Genomic DNA, 14,815 nt, shown 5'->3' with positions numbered 1-14,815 from the left:
GTCGTATCACATCTCCTTATGTCTATTGCAATATTGAAATAATTTTTTATTATTATATTTCATCCTGTCACTACATCCTTCTTCTAAAATCTTACTTCCCCATTGGGTTGCAATTTTTTCTTTCTCCACTTGCCACTTATACTGTTGTCAATGAATTCATTTTTCTCTTTATAAAGTATTTCAAAATATTGCTTATCTTTGTTCAGAGCCATATCTGCTTCATTTAAACATGCTGATTTATGCATCTTGGGCTTGGAACCATGTGATCCATAGAGTGATGGCTCATGGTTGCATCATCTGTCATTTTGGCCACAGGACAAACTAAACAGTAAGCCCTGGCACTCTGATCAAGCCTTTCATTCACGCACTGGGCAAATACAAAGCATCAAAGTAGACACGGGACTGTGCACTGGTTTGTGGAGTGGAGACCGTGCCATCCACAAGCTAGAGGTGCCTGGCTGAATTTCCAGAGCATAATTGATCCAATCAATTCAAATTACATTCTACTCCAGAAGCCAAACTATTTTTGGACAATAGAGTTGTGAACTTATGGAACTCTCTACCACAGGAATTTATTGAGGCCAGATCGTTAGATATATTCAAAAGGGAGCTTGGGATGTCTCTTATCAAGAATTTTGAAGAGAAAGCAGAAAGTGGGTACTGAAGTGAAATGTTCAGCCTTTATCCTAATGAATGGTAGCAGCTCAAAAGGCTCGTGGGTCTATGCCTGCATTTGGCCCATTTCGCTCTAAACCTTTATTATCCATGCACCTGTCTAAATGTCCTGTAAAAGATCCAATTTTATCTGCCACTATCAATTTCTCTGCCAACTCATTCCTACCAAGCTCCTTGTGAAAAATATGTTTCTCAAGTCCCCTTTAAATCTTTCCCCTTTCACTTTCAATCTAAAGCCTCAAGTTTTAGACTTCACTACCCTGGGGAAAAGACAAGAGGATGAAAAGAAACTTAAATCAGGTGTATTAGATTATGAAAGACATAGATAGGGTGGAGAGCCAGCATCTTTGTCCCAGAGTGGACATCTGTTTAAGATGAGTAGAGGAAAGGTTTTTTTTACATTGAGAGTGGTGAGTACCTGAAATGTGTTGTTTGGTGTAGTACTAGAGGCAATAAGGACATTTAAAAGCCTTTTAGACACATGAATGGAAAAAAAATGGAGCGTTATGGTCTGTGAGGGAGGGAACGATTAGATTGATTTTTCGATTTCTATAGGTCAATACAACATCAACGGCCAGGGTTAATAATACATTGCTGCATTGTTCTATGTTCTATATATTACCCTCATCTATGTCCCTAATGATTTTACATACCATGGTACACACTCAGCCTCCTTAGTTCCAGGGAATTAAGTCACAGCCTCTCCAACATCTCCTTATAACTGAAACTTTCCAGCCCTCGCAATATGCTGGTGAATCTTTTCACCTGAATGATATCCTTCCTATACCTGGGCAATCAGAACTGCACATAATACCTTGAAAGTGGCAACTCAAGGCCCTGAGTACTGGCATTGGGATGTCACGCTATAATTGTACAAGTTCTGGGTGAGATCACATTTGGAAAACTATATACCTCTAGTCTCTCTGTTCAGCAACACTGTAGAGTGCTCTACCATTTATTCTGCCTCTGGCTGAATAAGTTCACCCTAATATTCCTCTTAAATATTTCCTCTTTTACCCTTAACCCATAACCTCTAGTTCTTGTCTCACCCAAGCTCAGTGGAAAAAGTCTGTTTGCATTTACCCTATCTACACCTCCATAATTTTGAATGCTATCAAATTTCCCCTCAAGTTTTGATGCTCCAAGGAATAGCACCCTATTGAATGTCAATCTATTATTCAAATCCAGCAGAAGAGAGGAAGAACCTTGACCACCAAGTTAAACTTTAAGAAATAAAGTTGTAATTTAATGTCAGAATGAGAGAATGAATCTCAGGCTTTATGCACAACTCATTTCACAGGTCATTCAGATCCCAGCACTCCAAAGGATCTAAACTGTCCCTGAAATATCTGCTGACCCATTTCCAAATTTAGTGTTCAGTGGAACCATGAAACATGACAGAATTTTATAACAGCTTGTCATTGAACTGCTTCCAAATAAATTAATTTTAACCCATTATTTTCTACACATTTATCAATCCATTTGCCAATGAAAGTCACAAGGCCTGTAAATCAGTGGGAGGAGTATTTTATTGTTTCTTCATGAAATGTGAGCATCACTGACAAGCCCCAACTCTAAATGAACTATTCGCTGGAAAACAATTCCAGTATTTCATAGCACAGAAACAGACCCTCAGCGCACCAAGGGTGTGTCAACCATAAACCGTGTGTTTACTCAAATCGACATTAATACTTTTTTGATTCTCTTCACACTCCCAACAATACACTAGAGACACATTAGGTCCCAACTCATGTCTTACGGATATGGGAGGAGAACGGGCCTTGCAGGAGAAATCCACAGGGTCACAGGGACAACATGCTAGTTCCACAGAGAAAAGCCATGGAGGTCAAGATCACACCCAGGTCTCTGGAGCTTTGACACAACACACTTAAGAGCTACACTACGTGTCAACACAGACAACACTGCTCGGCATTCTGAGTTATGTTGATGAAAGTGGAGAAAGATGAGATTTCCCTCAAAGACTGCTTGGGATTTGAAATGATAATTTAGTAATTTTATGTCAACAATCTAAGCAGAAGCAATCATCAAGAACCCACACCACCAAGAACATGTTCTATTCTCACTGCTGCCATCAGGAAAGAGGTATCAGTGCAACAAGATGGCACCACCAGGTTCAGGAACAGCTGCTCCCCCTCCACCATCAGACTCCTCAACAACACACTCAATCAGGGACTCATTTAAGACTCTTACCTTGAATATTATTTATTATCAAATATTTAATTTCTGTATTGCAGTTTGTTTGCACTTCTTTCTTGTTCACATTTCTTACTTTTCTGGAGTTCAGTTTTTTTGCATGACCGATAATTTGGAATTCTGCCTGGCTGCAGGTAAAAGAATTTTGTATGTAATGTCATGTATGTTCTCTGACAATAAATATGAACTTTGAAGCTGCCAGCTTTATCTTTAAAAATCTAGAGTTATTAAAAGACATGAATTCAAATCCTCCAGCTAAAATATGAATGCATGCTATCCGATCATTAATCAGGCTCTATGTATTATCAGCTTCGTAACCTAAAACAAAAAGGTCTTACAACAATATCTCGTACAAAGAGTCAAATATACACTTTCTAAAGCATCCACTTTCAACCTTTTTTTGGTTATGGCCCCCTTAGGACTCTGCGCAAGTCTATGGGGTCCCTTCCCCGTGAAGCAGTCATCTAGCTGGTTTCTTCTCTTTTACCGACTACATAAAAACATAAAAATATTTGATGATTTTAGCCCATGAGCCTCTTTAAATGTGCTGTGGCCCCCAAGAGAGCAGTATGGCCCCTGTTGAGAATGGCTGGTCTAAAGACAAAAGAAAGCCACAGTTGTGAAAACTGACACTGCCTGTTTATGGCTAAGAAATTGGAGTGTTCAGTAAAGAAAAAATTGGCTTCAAACCAACTAACTGTAAGTGTTCATGGCCCATTCTTCTGTCAATACAGATTAGAGCTGAAATTATATTTTCTTTTTATCATTTTGATAAGCACGCCAGGTAATGATGAAGCTGGAGAGGCAGCACACATTTTCTGTCATAGTATTTCTTCATTGAGTATATAAGTACGTCAAACTGGCTCCAAGCCACTGAATGTTGACTGTGGTGTTGTGAAGCAGAAATCTACAGGGTGGCTGAACAGCAGACAGAGCGAAGGTGCTCAGCAAATTGATCTCCCAGTCAATGTCCAGTCTCTCTGCTGATGTAGAGGAGGCCACAACAGGTGCCACAGAGGCAGTCGATGACCCCTCCCCAAGTCTCTCTTTCACCTATCCCTTTGTCTCCTTTCCTCCACCTCCCCAACCCCTTTGCTTCCCCCTCCAGTCAGAGCGACCCCGCTCCCAGCACCTCATCTTTTTTTTTCACTTCTATCCTTCCACCTATGTCCACCTATGCCCTCTTTCCTGGTGGCCTGTATTCCTCCCCCCACCTTTTTAATGAAGCATCTGCCTTCTTTTTGCTCAAACCTTGATAAAAGGCTCAGGCCTGAAATATTGGTTACCCTTTACTTCCCACAGATACTGTGTGACTAGCTGAGTTTCTCCAGCATTTTTGTGTATTGTAATGGAAAACAGTAGCTATCTTAAATAAAAGTGAAGAAAGTGGTCTAATTATAGATCCTTTTATTTTGGTTTGGTTTACTGTCACATATGTACAGGTCAGGAAACCATGTGTCAGTAAGAATGTTAGGAATTAAATAACTGCAGGATTCCTGGACCAGATGGGATGCTCAACAGATTCCATCAATAATGAGAGAGGAAGTGGGACAGACTTATTTTTATTAGCTCCACAAATACAAACTATACACCGAATCCAAAGGGTCATTGATAAAATCTCACGTTACACTGAAAAGTTTGAAAATATTTTGCAGAGTGCTGACAAAATTTATGGGGCAAAGACAACCTCGTTTTAATAGCATATTAATGCAGAGCCATGACAGGGTTCAGAAATATCTGGAGCATTTACAAAATACTGGAAAAGAATAACACATTCACCATTGCAATATTACAGATACCTCCATGGTGCTTATCAGGTATTAAGGGAATGAACCAGTTCTTAGGATGGGAACAAATTCTTAGGATGGGATGGGAATAAAGGAGATAGAGGGAGAGAGAATGCTGAGGAAGAGAGGAGATTAGAATTGAACAGCTTAGACCAAAAAGGAGCTGAGACATGACTGAATGCAGAGGAGAGATGAATATTGGAGATGCATCTTAGTACAGAATGGTTGGCTGCAGTGGTTTGAAGGACAAGGGAGCGAAACCATGGTGATATTTGAAAACAAGAGTGAGAATTTGAAAAGATGGACACATGAGAATCTCCAGGCTAGTGAAGACCAGTAGGAGGTAGACAAAAAGGAAAGAGTGGGAGGAAAGCAGCTAAACAGGAACGAGAACAAATTCAACAAAGCCCAAAATGTATTACTGCTCTCAATTATGTTCTCATCATTCATTATCTCTTCCACCTATTTACTGTACCTAAACCATACTGATCATAGTTTCTTTCACAAGACTTCAGAATATAAGGGATGTAATAAACTGTGAATAGAAAGATGGATGGAACTGCAATGAAAGCTGAGCCTGCGATGAGGGAACAAAGACTTCTGCTTCAGTGACACTATGTATTTCTTTGTCTATGGATGTTGGTTTGCACTGCCCCTTAGGGTGTACCTCTATGAGTGTTGGCTTGCACTGCTCTTACAGGTGCACCTGTATGAGTGTTGGCTTGCACTGCCCTAATGGGTGCACCTGTATGGGTGTTAGCTTGCTCTGATCCTTTTGGATGCACCTCCATGCAGTGGCGGATTAAATACCACCTGGGGCCCTAGGCTGAGCTTTAGTAAGGCTCCCCCTGACATTGCCCCCCTGCCTCACCCTTCGTTGAATAGATTAAAGTGATGTTAAGTTACATAAATATTAGTCGTCTCCAAAGCGGTCAATATCGACCCCTGTTGAGAGGCCAAAGTCCCCGCTCCTGACAGGACCCCATCGTCCCTACTGCTGCCAGGTGCCCAACATCCTCATACCTGCGCGAAGCCCAAGGTCCCTTCTCCTTCCAGGAGACTGGTATCTCAGCTCCAGCCAGGAGCCTGATGTCACCGCTCCTGATGGCAGCCCGATGTCCCTGCTCCTACTGGGCCTCCCCCCTCCCTTCTGGGTCCCTAGACTTAAGCCTAATCGGCCTAATGGTTAATCTGCCTCTGCCTCCATGAGTGTTGGCTTGCATTGCTCTTTATGAGTGCACATCTGTGGGTGTTGGCATGTATTGCCCATTATGGGTGCACCTTATGGAAGTATTGTCCCTTATGGGTGCACTTCTAGGGTGTTGGCTTGTACTGCCCCTTATGGGTACACTTTACAGATGAACCATTTGAAATCCCAACTAACCTGCACATTTTTTTCATTCACCAGTGTATTTCTTCAGCCTCTGCCAACCAACCAAGTTAACACCAGCTGAGCTGTATCCTGTTTCAGTTATTAAGCTGCATAATTAGCTGACAGGATGGATCGCTTAACTGTTAGAGCACCACTATTACAGAACCAGTGACCCGGGTTCCAATCTGCTGTCTACATTCTCCCCTGTATATGTATGTTTCCTCTGGGTGTTCCAGTTTCCTTCCACCTTCCAAAAACATACAGATTGTGTTAACTGGGGTATTTGGGCAGAATGGGTTTGTGGGCCAGAAGAGCCTGTTATGATGCTATAAGTCTAAATTCCAATTCAAAATTTAATAATTCCAGAGTATATAAATGCAGACAGCACTAAATTATTCTAATCTTAAAAAGGTGAAAACATTCCATCACAGGGCCAAGGGTAAGTATGCCAAAGAGTCACAGAGATATTTAGTACAGAAGGAGGCTTTTCAACCCATCGAGTCTATGCCGTCAAGCATCCATTTGCATGAATACTACATTAATCCAAATCTTTTATTATTCCCCCCCCTTCATTAACCTCTTCCTGATGCTACCACTCACCTACATACTAGGGACAATTTCTGAGGTAAATTAACTTACCAAACCAGACCTCATTGGGATTTGGGAGGAAAATGAAGCACCAAGAGAAAACTCATGTGATCAGAGGGAGAACATGCAATCTCCACATAGACAGTATCTGAAGTTAAGTTTGACCCCAGGTCACTGGTGCTATGAGGCAGCAGCTCCACCAGGTGGGCCAATGTGTCACCTGAAGAGTTGGTTATTCCCTGCTCCCCTGGTAACACTAAAAAAAATCTTCTGCAGCTTTTTCGTATTCCACTCCTGCTTGTCTTCACGTTGCTGAGTTCAGCAGACCTTGCACAATCAGGGGCTACAAAACAATCCTCCAACCAACTCAGATGTTACCAAACCTAGTGTTCAAATGCTTGTCCAGGTGCTGAGTGAGGACAGCAAGTACATCACTGCTCTGTTAACTCGACATCAACTGCACTATAGACCACAGGCATTTTACATATAGTCCTTGTTCAAGGACTCTCCATTACTTCTCTTTCAAACGTTGAAGTATATCATGCATAATTACATTTTCAATCTATTATTAAGTGACAATAAAAGGAACCTCTGAATTTTATTGTCATCTGATTGTACATACTGTATACATATGCAACCTGATGAAACAGTGTGTCTCAGGACAATAACGGACTGGTAAGTCACTTCGTTGCATTCCTCGAAAAGTTAATAACTCCATTTAAAATATAAAGTCTGGCAACTTTGATGCATACAAATCAGATGAGCTACTTGAATGCAATTACAGGCTACCTTGTATAACATGGTTAATACGTTCCGAACAAGTTCAATGCTCGGGAGGAAAATGAAGCACCAAGAGAAAACTCATGTGATCAGAGGGAGAACATGCAATCTCCACATAGACAGTATCTGAGGTTAAGTTTGACCCCCAGGTCACTGGTGCTGTGAGGCAGCAGCTCCACCAGGTAGGCCAATTTTGATAAGCACCCCAGGTAATGATGAAGCTGGAGAGGCAGCACACATTTTCTTTGACATTGTTCAAAGCATTATTACAATGTACTTTAATGCTTTCCAATCCTATAATTATTTATTCTTTTATCAAGAACTCTAAAGCAAACATGTGCATAAAACATTTAAAAGGGATATGTAAAACTGGAAAATGACTAAGATCTTGTGTGTTTTTTTAAAACTTTTCCGGAGAGGGCTGGAGTTCCCCGACCGGCCACTACTCCATCACGTGACTCCTCCCGAAAATGACTAAGATCTTTATGGGCAATAAGTGAACAATGTTTATTGAAAACACTTATTTAGTTCCAGCTCCCCTGTTTGCCTCCGGCAAACTCAACCCACAAAATGCTCATTGGGACAGTGATTTCCTGGAATGGTGACGGCCAGGACGGGACAGCTCGCGATGGCGACCACTTAGACAGCGACCACTTGGGATGGCGATCGATTGCATGGGATGGTGACCGCCTGGGTCAGTGAATGACCAGTCGGGTCGGGGACCAACTGCTCGGGACAGGGACTGATCGGATTATATCAAAACCCGCACTAATAAAAACCGTGTTATGCAAAGTATGCCTGTATTGTGTTTAAGTTCCACAAAAACTAGTACTGCAGCTTCAGTATATCAGGATGAAACATGTCATTACTCTGTGCTGTCTATATTGTGTGTAATTGTGTGCCCCGTGGACTGGAGGAATGCTGTTTCCTCTGGTTGTGAATGTACAGTCAGATGAAAATAGAACATGACAGCACAGTACAGTAAAGACCCTTCAGCCCATGATGTTGTGCCGACCTATTCAATAATCGAAACCTTCCCTACCTCACACCTATAGTCCTCTATTTTCTGTGTAAGGTTCCTTTAAATGTCCCTATTGTACCAGCCTCCACCATCACCCCTGGCAATGCATTCCAGGCACCCACTACTCTCTATGTAAAAAACATACCCCTAATGTCTCTCCTAAACTTTTCTCTCCTCACCTTATATAGATAACCTCTGGTATTTGCTACTGATGCCCTGAGGAAAGAAAAGGGTACTAACTGACCATCCTATCCATGCCTCTCATTACCTTGTAGACTCTATTGTCACGATTCATCCATTTGCACTCCAAAGAGAAAAGTCCTAGGTCTATTAACCTTGCCTCATAAGTCTCATTTTCAAATCCATACAACATCCTGGTAAATCTCCTCGGCCCCTCTCCAAAGCTTCTACATCCTTCCTGTAATGAGGTGACCAGAACTGAATACATTATTTCAAGTCATTACTTCATGACTCTTGAACTCAATCTTCCAACTAATGTCAGTCAGCATACAATAAGCCTTAATGACCCTGTCAACTTGTGGGGCAACCTTGAGAGAGCTATGGATTTAGATTCCAAGGTCTCTCTGTTCTTCTACACTGTTAAGAATCTAGCCATTAACCATGTACTCTGCCATGAACTTGCAATGGACTGAACAAATCAATTTCAACTGGCTAAGTGTTCTAGCCAAACTCTCCACATAAATATATAAAATAATATTTTAAAATCCCTTTTTAAGATTGTTCTGTTTTGAAGTTCAGCATCGTGCAACTGGTTTGAGAATAACCTCAAGGGAATAATTCCCAAAAGGAGCTGAATTTTGAGTGTGATTGCATTAGTTTACCCAATTGCAGGTTATTATTTAGCACTGGAAGTTACAAGATGTAATTACCACGTTCTAATGCAGAAGTCAGATTCCCTAACATGTTGTTTCTGCACATGGATAGGAAAGGTTTTCAGGCAAGAGGGGGAAAAGGAGGTAAATGAGATTAGCTTGGGTAGACAAGTTGATCAGTGTACACAAGTTGGGGCAAAGGACCTGTTTCCATGCTTCAGATCTCTTTAACTCCATCTGCAATTCCCCTTCTGGTCCACTGGATTTCTAGTGTGGTCTAATTCCACCAAACACTTGGGTCCTGAAAGACTTCAATCACCTTTCAACATCTGACTAACTTTCACTTTCAGAGAACCTTTGGAGATTTATAATAATTGGTTATTTGTCTCCTCCAAAATGTGCTAAATATTGAACTCAATTAAAGTAAAAACAAACTATCTAACAAAATGCAAACACAAAAGGGGCTCATCTAAAAAGTTGGGAGAAATTATTATTCTAAGAATTAAGATCTAACTTTCAGTAATGTTAATTTTACATAATAAATCACAAAATAATAACATCTGAATGATAAGAAACTTGTCAACCTCATTTCACATTTCAAGAGGAGAGATTCTCTTAGTTTTGGGGACATTTGAAATGAATGATACATTATGTTATTATTCTAAGAATTAAGATCTAACTTTCAGGCATGTTAATTTTACATAATAAATCACAAAATAATAACATCTGAATGATAAGAAACTTGTCAACCTCATTTCACATTTCAAGAGGAGAGATTCTCTTAGTTTTGGGGACATTTGAAATGAATGATACATTATGTTATTATTCTAAGAATTAAGATCTAACTTTCAGGCATGTTAATTTTACATAATAAATCACAAAATAATAACATCTGAATGATAAGAAACTTGTCAACCTCATTTCACATTTCAAGAGGAGAGATTCTCTTAGTTTTGGGGACATTTGAAATGAATGATACATTATGTTATTAAATTCCTGGGAGTCAATATCTCAGAGGACCTTTGCTGAACCCAACACATGAATGTCATCTTGAAGAAGGCACATCAGTGCCTCTACTTCCACAGGAGTTATCAGAGTTTTAGTATGACATAGAAAACCTTGGCAAATACATGTGTAGTGGAAATTGTGCTGACTGGCTACATCATAGTCTGGTATGGGAGCAACAATACCTCCAAGCAGAAAGCCCTGCAAAAGCCCAGCTCAGCACATCACAGGCAAAACTCTCCCATGTCAAGAAAATCTTCATGGAACATTGCTGACGGAAAGCAGCTGCAATAAGCAAGGATCTATACCACTCAGAACATGCTCTGTTCCCGCTGCTGCCATCAAGAAAGAAGGTGCCACAAGATTCCAACCGCTGGAATAGTTGCTACCCTCCACCATCAGACTCTTAAACAACAAACTCAAACATTTAAGAACTCTTATTTTGCACATTATTTATTACTGAATATTTTTTTCTGTGTTACAGTCTGCTTGGCATTTCTTTCTTTGGCATAAGTATCTTTTCTTGAGAAGTTTTTTTGCACTCGCAGGAGGTAGAAATTCTGCCTGGACCACGGGAAAATTAATCTCAGGATTGTATGTGATGTACTCTCACTATCCATTGAAGCCAATAAAGAGAACTGGCTGATTCAGATGCAATATCAATGGCTCTGCTCTCAGCTCTGGATTACCTTGAAAACAGGAATTCATACATATGACTGCTCTTCATAGACTACAGCTCAGCCTTCAATACCATTATTCCCTCAGGGCTGGTCAAGAAGCTACAAACTCTAGGCCTCTGTACCCCACTCTGCACCTGGATCTTTGACTTTCTCATTGGAAGACCACAGTCAGTACGAATTGGAAATGTTTCCTCCTCATTGATTTGCCGATGATGCCACAGTTGTCGGCAGAATCACAAACGGCAATGAAGAAGCGCACAGGAGGGAGATAGATCAGCTCATTGATGTAATGACAACAACCTTGTGCTCAGCATCAGCAAACCAAGGAGATGATTGTGGACTTCAGGAGAAAATCAGGGGAACATGATCCAGTCCTCATCGAGGGTTCAGTAGTGGAGAGGGTCAAAATCCTGGGTGTCAACATCTCCACGGATCTGTCCTGGAGCCTCCATGTTGATGCAATCACAAAGAAGGCTTGCCAGTGGCTATACTTTGTGAGGGTTCTGAGGAGATTAGGTATGCCACCAAAGACTCTCATAAAACTTCTACAGGTGGAGAGCATTCTAGACAAGAATAAACTCCAGAGGGTTGTTAACTTAGCCTGTGACATCACAGGCACCACACTTCACTCTATCAAGGACCCTAACCCTAACCCTAAACCTAATCCTTAACCCTAATCCTAACCCTAACCCTACATGAGCCAATGTCTTAAAAAAGCAACCTCTATCCTCAAAGACCCCCACCACCCACGCCATGCCTTCTTCACTCTGCTATAATCAGGAAAAAGGTACAGGAGCCTAAAGACGAGCCCTCAGCAGCACAAGGACAGCTTCTTCCCCATTGCCATCAGAATCCTGAATGATCAGTGAACCAAAGACACTGCCTCACTTTTCATGCAGTATTATTGTTATTTTTATATAGTAACGTTGTAAAATGGTTATAATATGAAGGTTTGCACTAAGATGCTGATGCAAACACTGAATTTCATGTTCATGACAATAAATTCTGATTCAGATTCTCTGTAGACTTTTGAGCTTCTATCTCAAGATATCTCCACAAAACTGAACACTGAACAATGACCATTCCTTGTCACTATATGGTTCTTGAGGAGGAAGCTTTGCCAAATTTACAAAAGGCTATTGAAACTATGGTGTCTCTCATCAGAATTAAATATGTCCTTAGATTTATTCTCCAACATGGTCAGGAAAATTCCTTGGAAGGATATGATAAGCACACTTTAGTACCAATGAGCATCAAAATCCAAAATCAAAAATTCTTCACTGTTCTCCAAATGTTGAATAATGGTGAAGAGGGGCCCAGTTGAGGTTTATTGCTTCTCTCTGTGAGGGAGGTGGTACCCCCCTCCTGGGCACAAGTTGGACTACACACGGAAGGAGAAAAGATAGCAGGAGAGTTAATATATAAGTGAGACACTAAATTGATATCATGGGAAATATTAAAACATGTAATTCATACATGGCAAAAATAAATCAATGTATCAGGCTAAAAGTGGGGTTACTCTTAAAACACCCTTTTCCCAGAATAAATTAATACCCATGACTCTGGATAATTAGATCCGGGAAACCTGGTGCCCGAAGATGATCAGGAGTATCGAGGACTGTTATGTATGGGGGAAGCTCATGTCATTCAAACAGCTGAGGAATAAGTATGATTTGTCGAATAAAACTGCTCTTCAGCTAAGAACTTTCTTAAGGGATAATTTGGGACCATCTATGGCCCTACCCATGTGCAGTGACATGGAGATTCAAAAGGGGAATACGCGCAAGTTTATCTCTATTACGTAGCTCTTATTCCAAAGTGAGGGCCCGAACCTGGGCTTACAGAAGGCGAGGGAAAGGTGGGAGTTGGACTTGAGCACAAGTCCACGAGTGGTGCTGGTCAGACTTGTGTCTGGACAGTATGACAGCTGTTATCAATGCCAGGTATAGGTTGGTACCATATCATTTCCTGAATCAACTGTTCCTCGCACCACAAAAATTACATAAATCCAAACCAAAAATCTCTGAAATGTGTTCTAGGTGTGCTGTCGAGACTAGAATCTTTAGCCATTCAGCCTGGCTGTGTACAAAGGTGAGATCCTTCTAGAAGGACCTGGGGGACATTCTGAAAAAAATTACAAAGGTGGATTTTTCGTAGGCTCCAGAATTGTACCTTCTGGACATGAGTCTTAAACGTCCAAGTACCAAATTCAGTTTGTGAGGTCGCCTTGTCAGTAGCTGGGAAGTGTATAGCGGTCACGTAGAAATCTGACTCCCAACTAAACATTACACGATAGAATATGAAAATGCAGAGTTGTGTTCCCCTGGAGAAAATCACGTACAATTTTAGGAGGAAATATGACACATTGGTTAGGGTATGGAAATCCTATCTGCAGCACATTGGTATAATTATACCGCTTCTGTATAAAAGTAGTGGAATGATTGAGAAAAATGAAAATGGGTCGTGGCACAGATGACATGCTCTTGTGTTTTGTTCCTTATCTTTTTTATTTCAGGTTCCTTAGGGTTTTTCTTAATTTCCTTTAAGGGTCTGTGATTCTACCGATAATTTTTTTTGTGTTTGTTTAATTTGCATAACCTTTTCCTTGTGGTATTAGGTTATGGAGGGGGGAAAACAGACTATGAATGTTATATACTATTGTTGAAATAGATTGTGTTGTTTGTAAGTCTCTGAAAATAAAAATAAAGTATTTTAAAAAAATGTTGAAGAGGGTTATAATGATACAACTTAAGTAGAAAATACTAGACAGAGGCACTCCACTTAACCTACACTAAGTACTTTAATGACCTTGTGAAGTTATATTGTTTGCTAAAATTATTCTCAGACATCCATTGAGCAGGTCACATCACTCACATTCTCCCAGAGCAGACACACTGCTCTCAACTCAGTCACGGAAACAGCTTAACTGCTCAAAGCATCCTTGGAGAAATGCAACATGCCCACTGAAACCTGGACAATCTTAGCCCATGGCTACTCAAAGTGGAGAAGGATTGTTTGGAATGGCACTGAGAAGCCTAGGCATTGCCACAGGAGCACACAGAGGCGTCATGTAAACAGCAGAATGAGCAAATCACTTTATACACTCCACCAGGCACTTCCAGCCTCATCTTTGGATGAGTCTATAACTCTTATGTTTGACCCTCAGTCACCTTGAGTGAAACCAAGTCATCCTTGATATCAAGAGGCTTAAGGAGAATATTTCAATCTGGGTTTTGCGAGTGGCAATGCACCAATGGTTTTCAAACTTTTTATTTCCACTCACATATCACCTTAAGTAATCCCTATGTCAAAAGGATTACTTAAGGTGGTATGTGAGTGGGGAAAAAAAGGTTGAGAACCACTGCTCCAGACCCAAATGTTACTGAAATATTTTGCTTGAGAAAAATTGTCATTGGCCCATTTCCTTTGGAGTAGTGAAACCATGCACATAACGAGCCAATTAGGGACGATTAAAACAGTGGTTTTCAAACTTTTTCTTTCTATCCACATAACACTTTAAGTAACCCTTACTAATTACAGAGCACCTATGTGAGTGTCCCGCATCGGACTTGTCAGCCAGAAACGAGCCTGCAGCTGACGTGGACATTACCCCTCCATAAATTTTCGTCCGCGAAGCCAAGCCAAAGAATGTGAGTGGAAAGAAAAATGTTGTATAAAATGTCACAAATACACCAGAAAAACCTTAGAATCTACTATTAATCCGTAAACCAATGTTCTTTCAAGATATCCAGAAATAAAAGACATTCAGCTGCCCTTAATTATTACTGTTATATTACTGACAGTGTAACAAAAGGAGCTGAGGCATTCTGGATCATTATTTGAATAAGTCTGCCTATGCA

General features: G+C 40.7%; 1 protein-coding gene across 3 annotated transcripts in view; it reads right to left on the bottom strand.

The window, feature by feature from the left end:
- LOC138749470 (protein unc-13 homolog C-like) overlaps positions 1–14,815 on the bottom strand; it is an 877,967-nt gene that overhangs the window by 460,959 nt on the left and 402,193 nt on the right. The window contains exon 1 of one of the 3 annotated variants that reach the window (XM_069910843.1): positions 2,887–3,012. The exons of the other annotated variants lie outside the window; for them this stretch is intronic. The gene's annotated coding sequence lies outside the window, so the exon portion shown is untranslated. Of the gene's footprint in view, positions 1–2,886; positions 3,013–14,815 lie in introns of those variants that run through there. 3 annotated transcript variants of the gene reach the window in all.

The sequence above is a fragment of the Narcine bancroftii genome, chromosome 14, assembly GCF_036971445.1.
Source record: "Narcine bancroftii isolate sNarBan1 chromosome 14, sNarBan1.hap1, whole genome shotgun sequence".
In the NCBI taxonomy this organism is placed as follows: Eukaryota; Metazoa; Chordata; class Chondrichthyes; order Torpediniformes; family Narcinidae; genus Narcine; species Narcine bancroftii.
Note: the sequence above shows the minus strand (reverse complement) of the source record. Positions and strands in the feature narration are given on the sequence as shown.